Source organism: Macaca fascicularis, chromosome 14 (genome assembly GCF_037993035.2).
Source record: "Macaca fascicularis isolate 582-1 chromosome 14, T2T-MFA8v1.1".
Lineage (NCBI taxonomy): Eukaryota > Metazoa > Chordata > Mammalia > Primates > Cercopithecidae > Macaca > Macaca fascicularis.
The window spans coordinates 102,847,299-102,865,300 of NC_088388.1; the positions used below are offsets into that span (position 1 = coordinate 102,847,299).

Here is an 18,002-nt window from a genome sequence, read left to right on the forward strand (position 1 = left end):
GGATTAATGCCATTAACGTGTAAGTAGGTTAGTTATTACAGGAAAGAGTTCTTGATAAAAGAAGGAGTTTGATCCCATTTCTCTCTCTCTCTTGCATGCATTCCTGTCCTTCCAGCTTGTGCCTTCTGCTGTGAGATGATACAGTAAGAAGGCCCTCACTAGATGCTGAGAAGATACCAATGCCACTGCTATGCCCTTGGACTTCCCAGCCTCCAGAACCATGAGCCAAATAAATTTCTGTTCATTATAAGTTATCCACATTGAAAATGAATGGAGGAAGGATGAAGATGTGAGCTGAAGGGAGAGGAAGCTGAGAACCCTGCACCAGGCTACCTACCATCAGGACTTGTTAATGGCCCCCAGGAACTCCTGGGGAAAAGGTGAGGTGGACAGGTGAGGAGTGGCCTGATCTCACCACGTACCTCTGGAATCTGGGTAACAGAAAACTCCACAACGCCTATGGACACTTAAGGTGGCAGGAAGAGTTGCTTAGAGAACTAGGAGGAGCAGGACCCAAGACTGCATGGGTTTGGTACAGGAATATCTCTAGTGGGGCACAGCCAGGGATACCCTTCACCCAAGGCCTTCCAGATTCCTCTAGGAAATTTAGATATTGGGGGACTGCCGAACTTGGAGACAGTAGGGTGGTCTTGGCTGTGAGATGGGACCAGTCCAATCTGAGCATATCCCTGTCCACTGGCCTCTCTTAGGGCCCCAGACCTGGCCATGCCCACTGGCAGCACAGCCTCAGATGCCCAACCAGGGTGCTTCACAGGGGCCCTCATCATAACTTCTTTACCTGCAGACCACACCTGACCATCTGAGAGCTCCAGCAGATTGGTCCCAGCTGACATGCACTGACTCACTCACACCCTCTCCCCATCTTTCCTATGCTGCTTTGCTGGTATGTACTCACCCATGGCCAACCACATACTGCTTTGCTGGCATGCCTGCATGTGGGTGAGCCTCACCTCTGTCCTATGCCAGAGAGTATGTATATGATCACGTTGCTGTGCCACTTCTGCTGGTGTGAGTTCAATCTGTTGCCACCCCAAACACCTATTCTGGCACACAGGCACTCAGCCACACTGCCATTACCAGCATGAACACACAGACAGATGCCAGCAACCTTGCCCCCATACCCTGAAGCCACTGCCACCAGAGTGAATAAGTGCATAGATGCCAGTGGCTCCGCTCCCCCTACAATGACACCACCACTGTTATAAACACACACATGAACACCAGCAACCTTGCCCAACCCCATGCTGCTACCACTGTGAATGTGTACATGGAGGCCAGTAACCCCCGTGCCCACCAGTCCCCCCACTGCATTGCTACTGCCAATGTGAGTGCAAGCACAGACAACAGCAAACCTGCCCCTAACTGTGCCCCAGTGCTGGCATGAGAATGTTCAGGAATGCCACAGCTCTGTTTCCACTGGTACCCCACCCCAGCCAACATATGTGCACCCTGCCACACTGCCATGGTTGCTGGCATGCAAAAGTGAACAAAGGATCCTGACGCCACCACCCCAGCGAAGCACTCTGGCCAGTACCACCCATCAGAGTGCTGTAGCCAGTGGACCAGGAATATCTTGGCCCATCCAGCACAGCTGGTTCCCAACCTCAAGGGACAAGAGAACAAAACCAGGGTCCTGGTATCAGGCCCTGTGTTAAATAATGCAGACCAGAAGTGCTGAGCTGAGCTTTGGTCTCCTAAAATCTTTCAGAAATCAACTCAGCTGACCAAGCCCACCTTCTACCCAATCAAACTTCCAAGGGTATCAAAGAAGACAAAAGCAAGAAACTTCATCCAAAGGATGGTAACTTCAAAGATTGAGGGAACATCAGCACATACAGGTGAGAAAGAACTGGGGCAAGCACTCTGGCAACTTGAAAAGCCATAATGTCTTCTTACCTCCAAACACTGTGATAGTTTCCCAGCAATGGTTCTTAACCAGGCTAAAATGGCTGAAATGACAGAAATATAATTCAGAATATGAATAGAAATAAAGATCATAGACATAAAGGAGAAAGTTGAAACCCAGTCTAAGGAATACAATAAAATGATATAGGAGATAAAAGATAAAATGGCTATTTTAAGAAAGAACCAAACTGATCTGATAGAGCTAAAACACTCACTTCAAGAATTTCATAATATAATTGCAAGTACCAATAGGAGAATCAACCAAGTTGAGGAAAGACTCTCAGAGCTCAAAGACGAGTCTTCCAAAATAATTCAGTAAGACAAAAAAAAAAAAAAAAAAAAAAGAAAAGAAAAAAAATAAAGAAGAATAAAAAAAAAAACCTCTGAGAAACATGGGATTATGTAAAGAGACCAAATCTATGACTCATCAGCATCCCTGAAAGAGAGGGACAGAAAGCAACAACTTGGAAAACATATTTGAGAATCTTGTCCACAAAAATGTCCCCAACCTCGCTAGTGAGACCCACATTCAAGTTCAGAAAATTCAGAGAACGTCTGCAAGATACTATACAAGTTGAACATCCCCAAAAGACATAGTCATCAGACTCTCCAAGGTCAAAATAAAAGAAAAAAATATTAAAGCCATCTAGAGAGAAGAGGCACATCACTTAAAAAGGGAATCCCATCTGCTAACAGCAAACTTTTCAGCAGAAATCCTACAGGCCAGAAGAAATCAAGGACCCATATTCAGCATTTTTTAAGAAAAAATATTCCAACCAAGAATTTTACACCTATCTAAGCTAAACTTTATAAGCAAAGAAGAAATAAGATTCTTTCCAGATAAGCAAATGCTAAGGGAATTTGTTACCACCAGACCTGCCTTACAAAAGGTCCAAGGGAATGCTAAATATGGAAAGTAAAGACCATTACCAGCCACCACATAAACACACTTAAGTATATAGACCATTGCACTGTAAAGCAACCATACAATTAAGTCTGCTAAATAACCAGCTAACGACATGGTGATAGGATCAAATTTGCACATATCAACATTAACCTTGAAGGCAAATGGGCTAAATGCTCCAATTAAAAGGCACAGGGTGGCAAGTTGGATAAAGAGGCAAGACTCAACTGGATGCTGTCTTCAAGAGAATCATCTCACATACAATGACACCCACATGCTCAAAGTAAAGGGATGGAAAAAAATCTACCAAAGAAATAGAAAACAGAAAAAAGCAGGAGTTGCTATTCTAATTTCAAACAAAACAGACTTTAAACCAACAGTAATTAAAAAAAAAAAAAGAAAGAATAGCGTTTCATAATGGTAAAGGGGTCAATTCAACAAGGAGACCTAACTATCCTTAATATACACGCACCCAAAAGAGAAGCACGGAGATTCATAAAGCAAGTTTTCAAGGACTTGCACAGAGACTTAGATGGCCACAGAATAATAGTGGGAGACTTTAACATCTTACTGAATGTATTAGAAAGATCGTCAAAGTAGAAAACTGACAAGATATTCAGGATCTAACCTCAACACTTGACCAAATGAGCCTAACAGATATCTATAGCACTCTCCACCACAAAACAACAGAATATACATTCTTCTCATCTGCACATGGCACACACTCTAAAATTAACCACACAATTGGTTATAAAATAATCCTCAGCACATTCACAAAAACCATAGTTATACCAACTACATGCCTGGACCACAGCCCCCCCAAAAATAGAAATCAATACTAAGAAGATTGCTCAAAACCATACAATTACATGAAAATTAAACAACCTGCTTCTGAATGACATTTGGGTAAACGATAACATTAAGGCAAAAGTCAAGAAGTCTTTGAAACAAAAAAGAACAAAGCTAAAACATACCAGATTCTCTCAGCACAGCTAAAGCAATGTTAAGAGGAAAGTTTATAAGACTAAAAGCCCACATCAAAAATTTAGAAAAATCTCAACTTAACAACCTAACATTATACCTAGAGTAACTAAAGAAAAATAAACAAAAGCAAACCAACCCCAAAGTTAGCAGAAGACAAGAAATAACCCAAAGCAGAGCTGAACTGAATGAAATTGAGATGAAAAAAAAACAAAAAAAAACCAAACAACAACAACAAATAAAACATACAAAACATCAACAAATCCAGGAGTTTGTTCTTTGAAAGAATAGGTAACAGTGATAGACCACTGCTAAGACTAATAAAGAAAAAAACAGTGAATATCCAAATAAACACAATCAGAAATGACAAATGGGACATGACCAATAACCCCACAGAAATACAAACAAAAACAAAAACAAAGAAACAAAAATCCATAGACTACTATGAACACCTCTATGCACACAAACTAGAAATCCTAAAAGAAATTGATAGATTCCTGGAAACATACAACCTCTCAATATTGAATTAGGAAAAAATGGAAACCCTAAACAGACCAATAATGAGTTTTAAAATTGAATTAGATATTAAAAAAGCCTACCAACAAGAAAAAGCCCAGGACCAGATGTATTCATAGCCAAATTCTACCCCATGTGTAAAGAAGAGCTGGTACCATTCCTACAGAAGCTATTCCAAAAAATTGAGGAGGGATTGGTCCTGACCTCATTCTATGAGGTCAGCATCATCCTGATACCCAAACCTGGTGGAAACTTCAGGCCAATATTTCTGATGAAGATGGAGGCAAAAATCCATGATAAAATACTAGCAAACAGAATTCAGCAGCTAATGTACTATAATCAACAAGTAGGCTTTATCCCTGAGATGCAAGGTTGGTTCAACATACATAAATTAATACATGTGATTCATCATCTAAACAGAACTAAAGCAAAACACACTGGATCATCTCAATAGATGCATAAAAGGCTTTTGATAATATTCAAAATCCCTTCATGTTAAAAAAAAAAAAAACCTGAACAAAGTAGGCATCCTAGTAACATACCTCAAAATAATAAGATCCATCTGTCACAAACCCACAGACAACACAATACTGAGTAAACAAAAGCTGGAAGCATTTCCCTTGAGAACCTGAACAAAACAAAGATGCCTTTCTCACCACTCCTATTCACCACAGTACTAGAAGTCCTGGCAATCAGGCAAGAGAAGAAATTTTAAAAGGCATCCAAATAGAAAGAGAGGAAGTCAAACTATCCCTGTTTGCAGACAGTATGAGTCACCTAGAAAACCCTGTGGTCTCTGCCCAAAAGTTCCTTGATCTGATAAACAACTTCAGGCAAGAGAAGAAATAATAAAGGCATCAAAATAGGAAGAGATGAAGTGAAACTATTCCTGTTTGCAGAAAATATGATTTTATACCTAAAAAACTCCACGGTCTCTGCCAAAAACTCTGTAATCTGATAAACAACTTCAGTAAAGTTTCAGGATACAAAATCAATATACAAAAATCAGTAGCATTTCAATACACCAACAACATCCAAGTTGAGAGCCAAATCAAGAACGCAATCCCATTCACAGTAGTCACAAATAAAATAAAATACCTAGGAATACAGCTAAGCAGGAGGCAAAAGGATCTCTATTACGAGAATTGCAAATCACTTCTCAAAGAAATCAGAGATGACACCAACAAATGGAAAAACATTCCATGCTCATGAGGATAGGAAGAATCAATATTGTTAAAAAGGCCATGCTGCCCAAAGAAATTCATAGATATGATGCTCTTCCTATCAAACTACCAATGATACTCTTCACAGAAATAGAAAAAAAACTCTTAAAATTCATGTGGAACCAAAAAAGAGCCTGAATAGCCAAGGCAATCCTAACCAAAAAGAACAAAGCAGGAGGCATCACATTACCCAACTTCAAACTATGCCACAGGGGTACAGTAACAAAAATAGCATGGTACTGGTACAAAAACAAACACATAGACCAATGAAATAGAATAGAGAGTCCACAAATAATGCCACACCCCGACCTTCATAGATCCACAAATAATGTCACAACCATCTGATGTTCAACAAAGTTGACAAAACAAGTAATGGAGAAAAGACTCTGTATTTGTCCATTTTCACACTGATATAAAGATACACCTGAGACTGTGTAATTTATTAAAAAGGTAGGTTTAATTGACTCACAGTTCCTCATGGCTGGGGAGGTATCAGGAAACTTACAATCATGGTGGAAAGAGAAGAGGCACGTCTTACATGGCAGCAGGCAAGAGAGCGAGTGTGTGAAGGAGGAATTGTCAGACACTTATAAAACCATCAGATCTCATGAGAACTCACTTGCTATCATTAGCACAGCATGGGGGACAGCACCCCCATGAGCTAAGCACTTCCCACCAGGTCTCTCCCTTGACACGTGGGGATTATGGGGATTACAATTCAAAATGAGATTTAGGTGGGGACACAAAGCCTAACCATATCAGACTCTCTATTCAACAGATGGTACTGGGATTACTGCCTAGCCATTTGCAGAGATTAAAACTGGACCCCCTGGCCGGGCGCGGTGGCTCAAGCCTGTAATCCCAGCACTTTGGGAGGCCGAGACGGGCGGATCACGAGGTCAGGAGATCAAGACCATCCTGGCTAACACGGTGAAACCCCGTCTCTATTAAAAAATACAAAAAAACTAGCCGGGCGAGGTGGCGGCGCCTGTAGTCCCAGCTACTCGGGAGGCTGAGGCAGGAGAATGGCGTGAACCCGGGAGGCGGAGCTTGCAGTGAGCCGAGATCCGGCCACTGCACTCCAGCCTGGGCGACAGAGCAAGACTCCGTCTCAAAAAAAAAAAAAAAAAAAAAAAAAAAAAACTGGACCCCTTTCTTACACTATGTATAAAAATCAACTCAAGATGGATTAAAGACTTAAATGTAAAACTCAAAACTATATAAACCCTGGAAGATAATCCAGGAGATACCATTCTGGATAGAGGTCCTGGCAAAGGTTTCATGACAAAGATGCCAAAACAAATTGCAACAAAACCAAAAATTGACAAATAGGACCTAATTAAACTAAAAAGCTTCAGCAAGCAAAGGAAACTATCAACAGAGTAAACAGACAACATACAGAATGGAAGAAAATACTGGCAAATTGTATATTCTACAAAGGTCTAATATCCAGCATCTATGAGGAACTTAAACAATTGAAGAAACAAAAACAAACAATCCCATTGAAAAGCAGCAGACTGCATTTCTAATCTTCATCATGCCTGAGACTGGTCTTGCAATGGTACCTTTAAGTGAATCACATAATTGTCTTTGGAACTTGGTCTCCCAACCCTTACTGTGATTGCAAAGTGTTTACCAGATATTTGATGAGGTGCTATGTTTTTGAAAAACGTATCATGTAATTCAGAAATACTATTGATACTGAATACCAGATACCACTATGTAGTAAGTCTTTTAGGATGATTTTAATTTAGTCATGCATCATTTTCTGATTCTCCTCATTGGGAGTTCTTAAATCTTAGCAAGCATTAGCAATATTCAATGCCAAAATTCCACTGAAACTTTCAAGTTGGAGCAATTGTCTGTGTTTGAAAAGATGAAATAAAAATAATAATCAAGGGCAAAGCTTTGAGTGCCCAGAAGGGAAAGTCATACCAGTTGCTAACCTGTCTAGTTTTAGGAATCACCATATTTTTTTTTCAGTGTTAACAATCATGATAATCAAATTAAAACACTATTTTGTTCACTTGTGGGACTGCAGTTCTGAATTTTGGGTTAAAGGTTTTGGCTGCTGTAAGAATGTGAATTTGAATGTATTTTGAATTGTAAGAGCAAACATACTTTTTGGTACAATTTTTTTTTTTCATTTAATTGGAATGATCTTCAGGTTTCTACAAACAGAGTAATTGTAAATTTAAAGTATTAGCATTTATTGGTGAATAATGTATATATCCCCATTCTAAGAAATATAAGTGAGTGAAGTTGAAATAAAATATTTAAAGTTAAAAAAAAAAGTGGGCAAAGAACATGAACAAACATTTTCAAAAGAAGATATATACATGCCCAATAAGCATATAAAAATGTTCAACATCATTAATCACAGAAATGGAAATCAAAACCAAAATGAGATACAATCTCACACTAGTCAGAATGGTTATTATTAAAAATTAAAAAAAAAAACAGAAAAAGAAATGCTTATATACTGATGGTGGGAATATAAACTAGTTCAGCCACTGTGGAAAGTAGGGCAGCAGTTTTTCAGAGAGCTTAAAACAGAATTACTCTTCCACCCAGAAATGCCATTATTGGGTATATACCCAAAGGAATATAAATCATTCTGTCAATACCATGAGGACACATATATGTATATGTTAATCACAGCACTACTCATAATAGCAAAGACATGGAATCAACCTAAATGCCCGTCAATTGTAGACTGGATACAGAAAATGTGGTACATGTACACCATGGAATACTACACAGGCAGAGAAAAAGAATGAGATCATGTCCTTTGCAGCTGCATGGATGGATCTGGAGGCCATTATTGTATGTGAACTAACAGAGGAAGAGAAAATAAAATACTGCATGTTCTGAGTTATAAGTGAGAGCTAAACATTCAGTACACATGGACACAAAGAAGGGAACAACAGACACCTGGGCCTGCTTGAGGATGTTTGGTGGGAGGAGAGAGGAGGTAAAGAAACTAGTTATCAGGTACTATGCTTATTAAATGGGTGATGAAATAATGTATATAGCAAACCCCTGTGTCACACAATTTACCTAAGTAATATACCTGCACATATACTACTGAATCTAAAATAATTGTTAAAAAAATTATCCATTCTGTGCTATCCTGTTATAGCAGCACAAAATAAATGAAGACAACTTGAAACTCTAAGCTAAAGAAAGCTGGTCTTGCTGGTCATAGACTTTAAGGTCAAAATAGTTACCAGAAAAAAAGCAGGTGAGCACATACTGATGAAAATTACAATTTTCCAGGAAGATAAAGTAATTATAATGTTTAAGCTTATATGGGCACATATTAACATTTATTCAGAATGTATAAAGCAAAAATTGATAGGCTACAATGAAAGTGTAACAAATCTACCATTATAGTAAGAAATTTAAACACACCTATCTCAGGTATTGACACAAAAAGCAGATCAAAACTAGCAATGTTACAGAAATTGTAAACACAATGAACATGAATGTCCTATTAAACATATAAAGAACATTTATCCAATTATTGGATAATTCTGGATAATTCTTTTTGACATGCAAGGAACATTTTCACAAATTTATCACATACTAGGCCAAAAAGTCTTTAACTATTTCAAAAAGTACCAAAGACTACCTTGTCTCACAAGAAGGAAAATAATGTAGCTATTATTAATAAAATGAAAACTAAGACAATTTCATACATTTGACAGTTTAAAAGCAAACTTCTAAATACCTCCTAGATCAAAGAATACATTATAAGGGAAAATACAAAAAATACTTAGAACTAAATGATACTGAGAACATAAGTTATGTGGGCTGCAGTTAGAGTCCCAGAAAACTTCAGTGCCCTACAACTACTAAAGAAGACAAATCAATATTTTAAAAGCCTCCTCATAAGTAGAACACCAAATACAAATAGTTGTATAAGAAAATATACAAATGTTATCAGCAAATTTTAATTGTATACAAACTTTTTCCTAAGTATAACAAAGAGGAAACTTTCCTTAACTCTTTTAAAGCAGTCATTTTTAGCCTCAATAGCTAATGCAGACAAGAGTGTAAAAAGGGGGGAAATTTCCGAACAATTAGATGCAAAAATCCTAAACTATTTAGAAACTGATTACAATGTTGTATTTTAAAAAAGACATTATGACCAAGGCACATCAATTCCAGGAATAGAATATATCTTTATGATCTTTATATCTTCCAGCTTCCATCATTTGTGTGGAAAATTCAGTTATTAGTCTTTCATTGCTACTATGAAAGCAATGCTGTTTTTTTCTGGGTGCTTTAAATAATTTGTCCTTGTCCTGGGCTTTCAGCAGTTCACGATGAGCCAAAATGGGATTTATTTTGCATATATCTTTACTAGTTTCTTCAGAATTTCTTGATTTTGTGGGTTAGTTTTAGAAAATTTTTGGTTATTATCTCTTCAAATATTCCTTCTTCCCCTATTCTTTGTCTCCATTCTTTCTGAGACTTCAATTACAAGCATGTTACACATTTTAAAAACTATGTCTTGTATGTGTTTTATGCTCTTTTTTGCATTTACCTTTTCTCTTTTTTTGTGCTTCAGTTAGCATATTTACTCCGGTGAGGGGAATACCTGAAGCCTTGTGCCTTGTTTCTCCTGAACTTCACCCTATGTGCCTTGTCTCTGTTTATTGTGATCTGTGTCTTTTTGTTTTAATAAACCCTAAACATCAATATAACCACTTCTAAGTCCTAAGAGTCCTTCTAGTGGGTCATCAAGCTTGAGGAAGTTCTCAGGAGCACACAACATGACAACACTTACAAAAGCAACAAAACTAAAAAGTATCCTAGAATACATCTAAAAAAAAGATGTCTGATACCTCTAGACAAAAAATTACGAACTTTTGATAAAAACACTAAACAATAATAAAGATATTTCTTTTTTATCTTTATTTTGCACATAAAATATAGATATTTCACATTCATGGATAAGAAAACTCAGCCTTAACAATGTCAAACTGAGAAGATATTGATAGTTATGGAAAATTTTGATCAAACTCCCAGTAGAATTTTAAATAAACTTGATGATTCTGAGTTTCACATGGAAAAACAAAGGGCCGAGAATAGAATATCCAAAAGCATTAATATGTTGGGGAATTTGGCACACCGAATATCAAGAGTTATTATAATCCAATAGCAATTAAGGTGAGAAGATACTGATGCAAGGAAGGATACGTTGTTTAATGCAGCAAGAATTGAGGACTCACACATATATGGAAGATAATTCTAATTTGATTAATAATTTAAATGTAAAAGTCAAAACTTCAAAACTTTTAAAATATTAATGTTTGTAGAGAGGGGTTTCTAAATAAACATCTAAAACATAATTCATAAAGATTGATAAGTCAACTTCATGAAAATTAAAAGCTCGTGTTCATCACAGTATAGCAAGAGAGTAAAAACATGAACCATAATGCCGCACACATCATTAATAAAGAACTGGCCTTGGAATGCATAAACAACCACTAGAACTATATAAAATCAGTTAGAAGATAGCCATCCCAATAGATGAAATGGGCAATAAAATACCTAGACATTTCACAATGAATGTATGAATTTATGACCAATCTCATTATTAACCAGAGAAATGCGTTAAGACAGTGAGATACCATTTCATACCAATGAAAAAATTAAATTATCTAAAATAAGATGTTCTAGAGAAGATGTAGATCAATAGGAACACATTTCTGGTGGAAGAGTAAATTGGAAAGCCTCTCTGGAGAACAGTTTCATGATAATATGTAAGGCTGAACATTTGAATACTCTAAGACTCAACAATTCCACTATTAGGTATATAGCCTATAGAAATCCTGTACCCATGTACCAGGAGTCATATATGAGTCTTCCTTGCCAGACTGTGCATAATAGTGAAAATTTGTATCAATGTAAATGTTCATTGATTGGAAAACAGATATATAATTGGAGTTATAACTTGCAGTATCACATGATGGAATATCACACAGCTATACCCACCAACATGGATGATTCTTAGAAGGCTAATTTTGAGTGGAAAAAAAGGTTACGTCCATGGTGACTACAAACAAATATAATAAAGCTCAAAACATGCAAAATAAAACCATCTATTGTTTAGGCATAAATACACATATGGATAAGCAGTTTTAAAGGAAGGAACTGATAAACACAAAATATGCAATGATTGTTACCCCAGGTAAAGGGAGAAGAAGGCATCTGGACACAAATACATCAAGATCACCATTAAAGTTATTTTCCTTTTGCTAGTTGGAAAATACGTAAATGTTCATTTTAATGTTAAGTTCTAAATTGTACATGTGTTTTTATATATACTGTCTTTTTAGTAGGATATGTTTAAAATAAATGAAGAAAAGTATTCTCATAACAACAATTAAAGTGATTAAATATAGCTAGTTTTTACAATAATGAAAAAAATCTCCAGAACAAAGAACTACATTTTGAATCAGGGAAATGTCTATGTTTCTATTGTCTCATTTATTTTGTACCATTAAGATATTCTGACTTATTTTTTTTAAGTTTTATTTTTAATTTCTGTTTCTCCAATTCACCAATGCTTTCATGTTCTGACGCTTATAATTATGGCCTAAGATGTATTTCGTTTACAAACTATTATTCTTCCAGATAGAAATATATGTGCAAATTGCCTTCCAAATTACTGTTCAGACATTTTTCATAATCTGTTCACTAATTTTGAAGCTTGCATTATTTAAGTGCCTTAAGCCAAAGACATTTTTATGGCAAAGTCTTTTATAAGAAAAGAGAGCTTTATCAAGCAAAACCATCACAAGGATCCAAGGCTCAAAGACATAACTAGATAAGTCTGTTGATGCTGTTGATGTCATTGCCTGCCCACCCCCCCCCCACCAACAAGTGACAATGTACTTCACAAATGAGATAGTGGGTGGTTCCTAAGCACTATTTCCAAACTCCCTCCTACATGGCAGGATTTAGTTATTTGCCGAGGAAGATATGCAGTAAAGTATTAAAGTCACATGGGGCCAGGTGCGGTGGCTCATGCCTGTAATCCCAGCTCTTCGGGAGGCCAAGGCAGGCAGATCACTGAAGGCTGGAAATTCGAGACCAGCCTGGTTACATGGTGAAAACCCGTTTCTACTAAAGATACAAAATTAACCATGAGTGGTGGCAGGCTACTCAGGAAGCTGAGGCAGGAGAATCACTTGAAACCGGGACGCGGAGGTTGCAGTGAGCAGAGATCATGCCACTGCACTCCAGCCTGGGTGACAAAGCAAGACTCCATCTCAAAAAAAAAAAAAAAAAAAAAAAAAAAAAAAAAAGGTCACATGGATACATTCATTTTTTATTTTAAGATTTTTGAATAGAACACATACATATATCTAAGCTGACTTAGTGACTTTCCTCTTTGCTGCATAAGACAGGAAAAAAAATTTAAGTGATACTCACAATAAGATCTCTTTGTGATTTGATGTTTTGCAAAAGATTCAGGGAAGGAAGCTATTATAAGGAGTCACTGGGAGGCTCTGCAGTTCACCAAGAACACCTGCTTCAGTGACCCTGATTCAATTTACTCACTGGCTCTCTAACTGGAAACAGATGCTGAGATTGCAGGAGTCATGCAGCAGATACACTCACTACTATTCTTAAGCTTTCTGAAAGAACAAGAGTTCAGACACTTGTCCTTCTTTGAATTACTGTCTTGTTTGGCATAACAATTATTCAGCAAAATCATCAGGCTACTATAATATCCTAATATTTGGCTATTCAGGAAGATACATAGCAGTGTGCCAAGGACACAAAAAGCCACCAAATAAACATAGCACATTATCCAGGAGTTTTAACTTCACGCCAAAATTTGGAGGTAAATATTTTCACAATTTAATCTGAAAGACATTTAAATTATTTTTGCAGTAAAACAAAGACATTGTGGGAGGGTAGTTGTAATTTGCATGCTTTTAAAAAGTGAACGTTTCAGATTTTAAACAAATTTCACATTTTTATCCAACCCCCTTGGTGATGTGTTTCTAGACCCCTTAAGACATCTTTTATGGTTACTTCTTGGGCTTTGATGGAAGAAGTTCAAGACTTGCTTCCCTAAATTATTCCAGGATTAGAAGAGACTAGATTTTTCTCAGGGATGTATCTGTCTCAGAACATAAAGTGAAGGGCCAGAGCACCCCAGAGGGTTGGCCCTAATGGAGATCAATTTGCTACTTACTGTAAAATAAGTGTTTCTTTCTTTTTCTTCACTAGTAATCATTTCACTTCCAAAAGGCTGTGCACCTTTGCTGATGAAAAATTAGCAGGAGTTCAGAGAGAAGCTTTTTACTTGAGTGAGCATGGAGAAAAGGAAGCCTTTTTTATTAATTGAGGTTATGACGTTAACAGCTCTTCTTAGCAACTGCATCATTCCACAGAGAAGAAGTGGGCCTTTGAGGGGCGGGCAAGGCAATCAGTGAAATATTCTGTGTGGAGAGAGGGGCGGTTGGCTTCAATACGGTAGAGATAGGGAAAGAGTTTATTTGGGAGAACAGAGAATAGGGAGTAATTGGTCAGTGTCAGGGAACAGGTGACAAAGATGAATTACAACCAACTATAGACCAATGGATAGAGAAGACTGGCATTCTGAAAGAGGAGAACTAGCATATTATTCAAGGCAAATAAAATAGTCTGGGGCTAAGGTTGAAGTAGTGGTGCCTGTGTCTCAGTTTCCTCATCTATAAAAATAAACAATACCACCTTTCAGGACCAGGGCCATGTGGGTTTAAAGAGTCAATTCAAGTCATCTGAGACAGTGTCTGGTATCAAGGAGACACTCCATTAATGGCAGTAACTGTTGTTATTATTGCTATTTACTTGTATTAAACCAATGTAGACCTCTATGTGGCAAAATAAACCCAAGTATTTACTGATTCATGCAGTCAAAAGTGTGGAAATTCAACATTCAATAAGACACTACCTGTGAGTGACTAGCGTGCTCTGTATAAAATCCTCTGCAGTAGGGATCAGTTTACCAAGTCTTGCACAGCACAGTCTGCAGTCACAACACAAAAACCAGAAGACGGTTTCTTCTCCTTTCTTCTTCTTACCTACTCAATCTGTAAGAGACTTCCAGCAATCACCCCTACTCACCCTTAGGGCATTATATATATTATTCCTCATAATTTCCAAATACCTAACAATGATTTTATCTACAACAAAGTCTCCTATTTACTAAGTATACTTACCCATTAACTATACAGCCTTGTAAACTCCTTGCTGAGCTGAAGGGCTGCTATGTTTCTAATGGCTCACACCTGCTTTGCATTTGTTTCCAGCTGCAGATCATCATGTCACTCTTTCGATATTTTCCTCCAGTCACAAGGATGGCTTTCTACGCCCAGATTTGTGAGCAAATGTTCTTAGGCCAGTACTTCTTAAGCTATAGTATGCATAATAATTACATGGAGATCTAGTTAAAATGCAAATTGTGATGCAACAGATCTAGAGTAGGGCCCCTGAGTCTGCAGTTCTAACAAGCTCTATGGGGATGTTGATGCTGCTGGTCCTCAGATGACAGTTTGAAGGGCGAGGCACTATACTATAAGAAAGCAGGGTGCACTGTGACTGCTTACTCACTTTTTGCATTTTACATCAGGGAGCAGCTCAGCAAGGCATCTCCATTGGCCCCTCAAGACAGTCAGTCCTAGCTAGTTGTAATGTTTAATGAGTATTAAAGACCCAAAAGGCCCAGCAAACTCATGCTGCAGGGGTTTCTGGATGCACACTGCGTCAGTTAAATCAGTGTGTATGAGGATTTTGCTAATTGCTAAGGTCAGTTCTCATACCTGTTTACAGGGAAAATGGCATGTATATTTTATAAAAGCACATTGAATTATGTATCTGCAATTACAAAAGATTAAAGAGAAAGTCAACTCCAAAGAAAAGTGTTTGTTAGCTACTAACAATTTAGTTGACTCCTGTCCTCATTCTTCGTCTCTTTTATCTTTCTGGAAAACTTGCCCAGCCAACCACAAAATGACTCTATGATACTCAGCTCTCAATAGGGCAGGGAGACAAGCATTCCCTTCTGTACAAAAATATCCTTTGTTGCAAAGGTATTAATTTGAAATCTGTCTTTGCTGTTTTCACATCAACCCTGAAGTTATCTTCCAGAAGAGTGTATGTACATTTTAATCAGCATTATCTCAAGAGGAAATGCTGTACTCTAATTAATGGTTCAAGCAATTGTGCTAAGTATAACAATTGCTTGACGGTCATAGCTTGTGTTAACTGTATAATTGCTGTTTGTGCCTTGCTTATTCAAAAGTCACATTATTATCATCTCCAGATAGTCAGCATTTACTTCCAGCATTCAGAGCATAAGCAAAGTGGTGCCATACAAGTCAGCAATTTTTTTTAATATGCTGCATTGCAGCATCTCAACCACCAGTGCAGGGAGGGCGTGGCCATGCCTGCTTGGCATTTGCTCTGTGTAATAGAGATTAAGATGATGACAGGCTACATTTTGTGATGCTTTAGAGAACTGTAACATATTAAAGGAAAAACATGGAGTGTCCAATATATTCTACAAGACACAAGATTTGCCCTGTCTCCATTCTTACTCTCTTTATATTTCAGCCTCACCCGAGATAAACTACCTATAGCCTCTACTGAATATACATGCAGAAAGAATATTGAAACATAAAACATTAGAAGGAAATATCACTTTCCAGTGTTGTACTGAGCCCTATTGGAACTTGAGGCAAAAGGTTATTCAGTAACACTAACACTGTCTTTAAAATTGTGACTCCTTCCTCCCTTCCTCCCTCTCTCCCTCTCTCTTTCCCTCCTTCCCTTCCTCCCTCCCTCCCTCCCCTCTCCTTTCTTTTCTTGATTTCTTTCTCTCTCTCTCTCTCTCCTCTCTCTCTATCTCTCTCTTTCTTCTTTGTTTTTCTTTCTTTCTTTCGAGACATAGTTTCATTCTGTCACCCAGGCTGGAGTGCAGCTGACCTGATTTCAGCTCACTGCAACTTCCTCCTCTCAGGTTTAAACCATTCTCCTGCCTCAGCCTCCCAAGTAGCTGGGATTACAGGTGCATGCCACCACACCCAGCTAATTCTTTTTGTTGCTGTTGTTGTTATACTTAAAGTTCTAGGGTACATGTGCATAACGTGCAGGTTTGTTACATATGTATACATGTGCTACATTGGTGTGCTGCACCCATTAACTCGTCATTTACATTAGGTATATCTCCTAATGCTATCCCTCCCCCATCCCCCCGCCTCACAACAGGCCCCGGTGTGTGATGTTCCCCTTCCTATGTCCAAGTGTTGTCACTGTTCAATTCCCACCTATGAGTGAGAACATGCAGTGTTTAGTTTTCTGTTCTTGTGACAGTTTGCTGAGAATGATGGTTTCCAGCTGCATCCCTGTCCCTACAAAGGACATGCACTCATTCTTTTTTATGGCTGCATAGTATTCCATGGTGTATATGTGCCACATATTCTTAATCCAGTCTATCATTGATGGACATTTGGGTTGGTTCCAAGTCTTTGCTATTGTGAATAGTGCCACAATAAACATACGTGTGCATGTGTCTTTATAGCAGCATGATTTATAATCCTTTGGGTATGTACCCAGTAGTGGGATGGCTGGGTCAGACGGTATTTCTAGTTCTAGATCCTTGAGGAATCGCCACACTGTCTTCCACAGTGGTTGAACTAGTTTACAGTCCACCAACAGTGTAAAAGGGTTCCTATTTCTCCACATCCTCTCCAGCATCTGTTGTTTCCTGCTTTTTAATGATTGTCATTCTGACTAGCATGAGATGGTATCTCATTGTGGTTTTGATTTGCATTTCTCTGATGGCCAGTGATGATGAGCATTTTTTCATGTGTCTGTTGGCTGCATAAATATCTTCTTTTGAGAAGTATCTATTCATATCCTTTGCCCACTTTTTGATGGGGTTCTTTGTTTTTTTCTTGTAAATTTGTTTGAGTTATTTGTAGGTTCTGGATATTAGCCCCTTGTCAGATGAGTAGATTGTAAAAATTTTCTCCCATTCTGTAGGTTGCCTGTTCACTCTGATGGTAGTTTCTTTTGCTGTGCAGAAGCTCTTTAGTTTAATTAGATCCCATTTGTCAATTTTAGCTTTTGTTGCCATTGTTTTTGGTGTTTTAGACATGAAGTCCTTGCCCATGACTATGTCCTGAATGGTATTGCCTAGGTTTTCTTCTAGAGTTTTCATGGTTTTAGGTCTAACATTTAAGTCTTTAATCCATATTGAATTAATTTTTGTATAAGGTGTAAGGAAGGGATCCAGTTTCAGCTTTCTACTTATGGCTAGCCAGTTTTCCCAGCACCATTTATTAAATAGAGAATCCTTTCCCCATTTGTTGTTTTTGTCAGGTTTGTCAAGATCAGATGGTTGTAGATGTGTGATATTATTTCTGAGGGCTCTGTTCTGT

At 37.8% G+C, this 18,002-nt stretch overlaps 1 long non-coding RNA gene across 3 annotated transcripts in view; it reads left to right on the top strand.

Moving 5' to 3' along the window:
• The window catches only part of LOC123568702 (uncharacterized), a 178,861-nt gene extending 172,488 nt beyond the window's left edge, over positions 1 to 6,373 (top strand). Inside the window, exons 3-4 of one of the 3 annotated variants that reach the window (XR_010580976.2) lie at positions 116 to 393; positions 1,730 to 6,373. This is a non-coding gene — a long non-coding RNA (uncharacterized lncRNA). Of the gene's footprint in view, positions 1 to 115 lie in introns of all 3 variants that reach the window. The other 2 variants (XR_006692170.3, XR_012423658.1) reach the window with 2 other exon arrangements.
• The last annotated feature ends 11,629 nt before the right edge of the window (positions 6,374 to 18,002 follow it).